At 45.0% G+C, this 6,000-nt stretch overlaps 1 long non-coding RNA gene across 1 annotated transcript in view; it reads right to left on the bottom strand.

Moving 5' to 3' along the window:
- Positions 1–1,787: 1,787 nt before the first annotated feature.
- The window catches only part of LOC309700436, a 4,445-nt gene continuing 232 nt past the window's right edge, over positions 1,788–6,000 (bottom strand). The window contains exon 2 of the long non-coding RNA XR_014274661.1: positions 1,788–1,972. This is a non-coding gene — a long non-coding RNA (uncharacterized lncRNA). The remainder of the gene's footprint in view (positions 1,973–6,000) is intronic.

Consider the following 6,000-nt stretch of genomic DNA (forward strand, 5'->3'; position numbering starts at 1 on the left):
ATCTCTCCAGCGTGTCCTGGGTCTGCCCCGGGGCCTCCTCCCGGTGGGACATGCCTGGAACACCTCACCCAGGAGGCGCCCAGGAGGCATCCTTGTCAGATGCCCGAACCACCTCACCTGATTCCTTTCGATGTGGAGCAGCAGCTGCTCTACTCTGAGCCCCTCCCGGATGGCCGAACTTCTCACCCTATCTCTAAGGGAGAGGCCAGCCACCCTTCGGAGGAAGCTCATTTCCGCCGCTTGTATCTGCGATCTCGTTCTTTCGGTCACTACCCACAGCTCGTGGCCATAGGTGAGGGTAGGGACGTAGATCGACCGGTAAATTGAGAGCTTCGCTTTTACACTCAGCTCCCTCTTCACCACGACGGACCGGTGCAGCGTCCGCATTACTGCAGCTGCAGCCCCAATCCGTCTGTCGATCTCCGGCTCCCTTCTCCCATCACTCGTGAACAAGACCCGAGATACTTGAACTCCTCCACTTGGGGCAGGAACTCATCCCCGACCCGGAGTGGGCACTCCACCCTTTTCCGGCTGAGAACCATGGCCTCAGATTTGGAGGTGCTGATCCTCATTCCCGCTGCTTCACACTCGGCTGCGAACCGTTCCAGTGCGAGCTGGAGGCCCTCACCCGATGAAGCCAACAGAACCACATCATCCGCAAAAAGCAGATGACGTGAAATATATTATTATTATATTAATGAAATAATTATGTATTTTAAATACAGTTGGAAAATGCTTCAAACATTGATAAGAAGAATCCACACAATAAAACAAACAAACAAACAAACATGTCCCAACAAGCAATTTAAGACAGGACAGCTTTACTGTCAGTGTGCGAGGACAAAGTTACAGCAAACATCCCTCCTGGAATGAGGCATGTGATTAGCAAAATATGAAAAGACATTATTTATCATCCAACAAAAGGTTTAAGATTTAACATTGGATCTCTAACTCTTTCTCTCTCTCTCTCTCTCTCTCACACACACACACACACACACACACACACACACACACACACACACACACACTAACAAATCAGCTAAAAACATTAAGCTTGGTGGTTTTCATGTGACCATCATGAGGCTTACGCGCAAGTTCACTAAGGAAGCTCTGTAGTCACACGTCTGTCTGCTTCCCGGGTGTTTGGCAGCTAATGTAAGTTTTACATCACTTCCACTTTCCCATGCTTGTCAAGCTGGTTGTGACATCACGGGTCTAGTCCAATCAGCACTCAGCCCTCCTTCTTTAGGCCAATCAGCCTTCACTCCATGTACTTAAAATCTCACTGCGCATCTGTGATTCTTCTTTTTAGATGCCTTCGTACAACCCGCCTCCTCCCCATCGCCACCACCTTTCACTCATCTCTGTCAGGCGCCATTCAAGCCTCCATCTTCATCTCCACCACCAGCATCTATACTCTGGGGGTCCTTCCCTAATCGCTATCATAGCTGTGATTGTGTTCTGCTGCGCTGGACCATCGGAGTCTAACCACCAATGCATGAACTAGACGCGTGGTTTCTCTCTCTCTGTCTTTAGCTGTTGGTCACATTTATTTGCAAGTCAGCTGTAGGTTGATGATCCTAAACTATTTCAGCCGTCACACGCTGATGTTGAACTCCACCCGCTGCATCATATCTGCACCTAAATGGCAACTTGAAACAATACTTAAATCTTCATTTCATACATGTAAAGTGACACAATGCATCATTAATGATATATCAGCATCAATGATAACTGAATAATAATAATAACCTGTCGGTAAACTATTAACATAATCACATCAGTGGTTTATAACACAAAGATGTTTTTAATCTCCAGTCACATCAACAATACATTTGTTCAGCACTGCTCAAAATTCAGTCTTCCTGCTGCTTCTGATGAGAACATCAGGTTGTTGTCTTGGTGATTTCTCTCAAACGCTCCTTCGTTTCTGACCTCGCTGCCCTCTGCTGTGAATAAAGATGCTTCAGTCCTTCAATGAAAATAAGAAATAGTTTTATTTGATCACATGATTAAAGTACTCTGAGAAATAGCCTGGACAGAGGAAAGTGAGCAAAGTGTTTAAGTGTTTGTGGTTGGTGTTAGATTAGGCTTGAAATTAAAATGATAACAGAGGACTATGGACACTTATTAGAAGAAATGAAAAATGTTTCTAATTACCACGGCCACAAAAAAGTGGAAGTGAAAACGTTGCTATTTGCATTTCTCGCATTCCTCATCTGAATCAGATCCTCAAGACAAGATTACAAATAACAACACCTCCGCTTCGCTGGAATCCTTATTTCAGTGTCTCTGCGAAGTTAAGATCTGGATGGCCTCAAATTTCTCGTGATCATCTTGTGATCATCTTTGGACCAAGCTGCAATTCTAGTACCCCGGATCTTGACCTGCGCAGTTTAGCACCTTTTGTTAAACTGCATGCAAAAAATTTGGGGGTTATACGAGATAGTAAGTTTACCTTTGAGAAACAAATTGACTCTGTTGTATAGTCGTCCTTTTTTAAAATTGAGGCTCTTATCCAAGGTGAAATCCTTTTTATCTTTTAAAAACCTAGAACGAGCAATTCACGCTTTTATCTTATCTCAACTGGACTACTGTAATTCTCTATATGTAGGTGTTAGCCAGTCTTGTCTAGCACGGCTCCAGCTGGTCCAGAATGCTGCAGCTCGTCTCCTGACACGTTCAAAGAGACACGAGCATATTTCCCCAGTGCTCGCCTCACTTCACTGGCTCCCAGGCCGCTTTAGAATTAAATACAACATTTTGTTGTTGACTTACAAAGCACTGAACGGTCCGGCTCCAGAACATCTGTCTGACTTACTGCAGCCATATATACCCCCTAGAGATCTAAGATCAAGTGATCTCTCGCTCTTGGCCACTTTTAAGTCGAGGCTGGTCCACAGAGGTTACTGGGAATTTGTGTTTGTGGCAACGAAAATGTGGAATGATTTACCTCTCCACATTAGAAAGGGCCCGACCATCAGTCTTTTCAAATCCCATCTTAAAACACATTTATTCTCACTGGTTTTCGACACCGCATGAGAGTTACCTGTCTGTCCACCTAATCATCTTTTATCAGGTATTTTTTATTTATGTTATTTGTTACTGTGTAATTTTTTTTTCCTTCTTTGTACAGGTCAACATTTTGTTGTTATTATATGTGCTATATAAATAAAGTAAAGTAAAAGTAAAACCTCAGTAAATAAGTTTTTAACAGGAATGCATGAAAAAAATTCAAATAAAGTATTCATCCCATCAGGTATGAACTGGTTTTATCTGAACTGCACACACTCAGACTCTCAAATGACAAACCTGGTTTTAAAGCCTGAGAAGATGAAATGTATTAATGTAAATCAAAATGCCATTTTTAATTAAGGGAGAGATTAATGGACAGTGTCCGTGTCAATGAATGCCATCGGTGGTTTGTCAGAGATAATATTCTCATTTTGTAACTCTGTCACAGCGCATTACCTTCATTAGATAGTTGGAGGATCGAGGGTCTGCAGAATGACACGCAGATTGTAAAATCTTCTGTGTATCTTGTTTCATCCCTGGGGAGACGCCACAGTTTCATTCCTTCATTAACGCTCAGCTTGTAGTTTTTATCACTCTAATGCATAAGAGTCCTCTGATTGCAGCACATGTATGTAGATGAAACATGTTGCTTTCACTATATTAAAGGAGAGGAAATGTTCAAGTCTGAAGTCACAAAAATCTGCTGTTCCAGTTCCTCCTGTAAGATGGACTAATATCACTAAATTATCCATTTAGCCCTACGACAGACTGGCGAACTGTCCAGGGTGTACCCTGCCTCTCGCCCTATGACAGCTGGGATAGGCTCCAGCGCCCCCCGTGACCCTGAAAATGATAAGCGGAAGCGAACGGATGGATGGATGGATATCCATTTATGACTGTTACATGCTGTTGTTGTGTGGCCATGGCCTTGAAATACGTGAAATATCCATCCATCCATCCATCCATCTTCATCCGCTTTATCCGAGGCCGGGTCACGGGGCCAGCAGCCTAAGCAGAGAGGCCCAGACCTCCCTCTCCCCAGCCACCTCCTCCAGCTTATCCGGGGGAATACCAAGGCGTTCCCAGGCCAGCCGAGAGATATAATCTCTCCAGCGTGTCCTGGGTCTGCCCCGGGGCCTCCTCCCGGTGGGACATGCCTGGAACACCTCACCCAGGAGGCGCCCAGGAGGCATCCTTGTCAGATGCCCGAACCACCTCACCTGATTCCTTTCGATGTGGAGCAGCAGCTGCTCTACTCTGAGCCCCTCCCGGATGGCCGAACTTCTCACCCTATCTCTAAGGGAGAGGCCAGCCACCCTTCGGAGGAAGCTCATTTCCGCCGCTTGTATCTGCGATCTCGTTCTTTCGGTCACTACCCACAGCTCGTGGCCATAGGTGAGGGTAGGGACGTAGATCGACCGGTAAATTGAGAGCTTCGCTTTTACACTCAGCTCCCTCTTCACCACGACGGACCGGTGCAGCGTCCGCATTACTGCAGCTGCAGCCCCAATCCGTCTGTCGATCTCCGGCTCCCTTCTCCCATCACTCGTGAACAAGACCCGAGATACTTGAACTCCTCCACTTGGGGCAGGAACTCATCCCCGACCCGGAGTGGGCACTCCACCCTTTTCCGGCTGAGAACCATGGCCTCAGATTTGGAGGTGCTGATCCTCATTCCCGCTGCTTCACACTCGGCTGCGAACCGTTCCAGTGCGAGCTGGAGGCCCTCACCCGATGAAGCCAACAGAACCACATCATCCGCAAAAAGCAGATGACGTGAAATATATTATTATTATATTAATGAAATAATTATGTATTTTAAATACAGTTGGAAAATGCTTCAAACATTGATAAGAAGAATCCACACAATAAAACAAACAAACAAACAAACAAACATGTCCCAACAAGCAATTTAAGACAGGACAGCTTTACTGTCAGTGTGCGAGGACAAAGTTACAGCAAACATCCCTCCTGGAATGAGGCATGTGATTAGCAAAATATGAAAAGACATTATTTATCATCCAACAAAAGGTTTAAGATTTAACATTGGATCTCTAACTCTTTCTCTCTCTCTCTCTCACTCACACACACACACACACACACACACACACACACACACACACACACACACACACACACACTAACAAATCAGCTAAAAACATTAAGCTTGGTGGTTTTCATGTGACCATCATGAGGCTTATGCGCAAGTTCACTAAGGAAGCTCTGTAGTCACACGTCTGTCTGCTTCCCGGGTGTTTGGCAGCTAATGTAAGTTTTACATCACTTCCACTTTCCCATGCTTGTCAAGCTGGTTGTGACATCACGGGTCTAGTCCAATCAGCACTCAGCCCTCCTTCTTTAGGCCAATCAGCCTTCACTCCATGTACTTAAAATCTCACTGCGCATCTGTGATTCTTCTTTTTAGATGCCTTCGTACAACCCGCCTCCTCCCCATCGCCACCACCTTTCACTCATCTCTGTCAGGCGCCATTCAAGCCTCCATCTTCATCTCCACCACCAGCATCTATACTCTGGGGGTCCTTCCCTAATCGCTATCACAGCTGTGATTGTGTTCTGCTGCGCTGGACCATCGGAGTCTAACCACCAATGCATGAACTAGACGCGTGGTTTCTCTCTCTCTGTCTTTAGCTGTTGGTCACATTTATTTGCAAGTCAGCTGTAGGTTGATGATCCTAAACTATTTCAGCCGTCACACGCTGATGTTGAACTCCACCCGCTGCATCATATCTGCACCTAAATGGCAACTTGAAACAATACTTAAATCTTCATTTCATACATGTAAAGTGACACAATGCATCATTAATGATATATCAGCATCAATGATAACTGAATAATAATAATAACCTGTCGGTAAACTATTAACATAATCACATCAGTGGTTTATAACACAAAGATGTTTTTAATCTCCAGTCACATCAACAATACATTTGTTCAGCACTGCTCAAAATTCAGTCTTCCTGCTGC

Source organism: Aulonocara stuartgranti, assembly GCF_965226115.1.
Source record: "Aulonocara stuartgranti genome assembly, chromosome: 23".
In the NCBI taxonomy this organism is placed as follows: Eukaryota; Metazoa; Chordata; class Actinopteri; order Cichliformes; family Cichlidae; genus Aulonocara; species Aulonocara stuartgranti.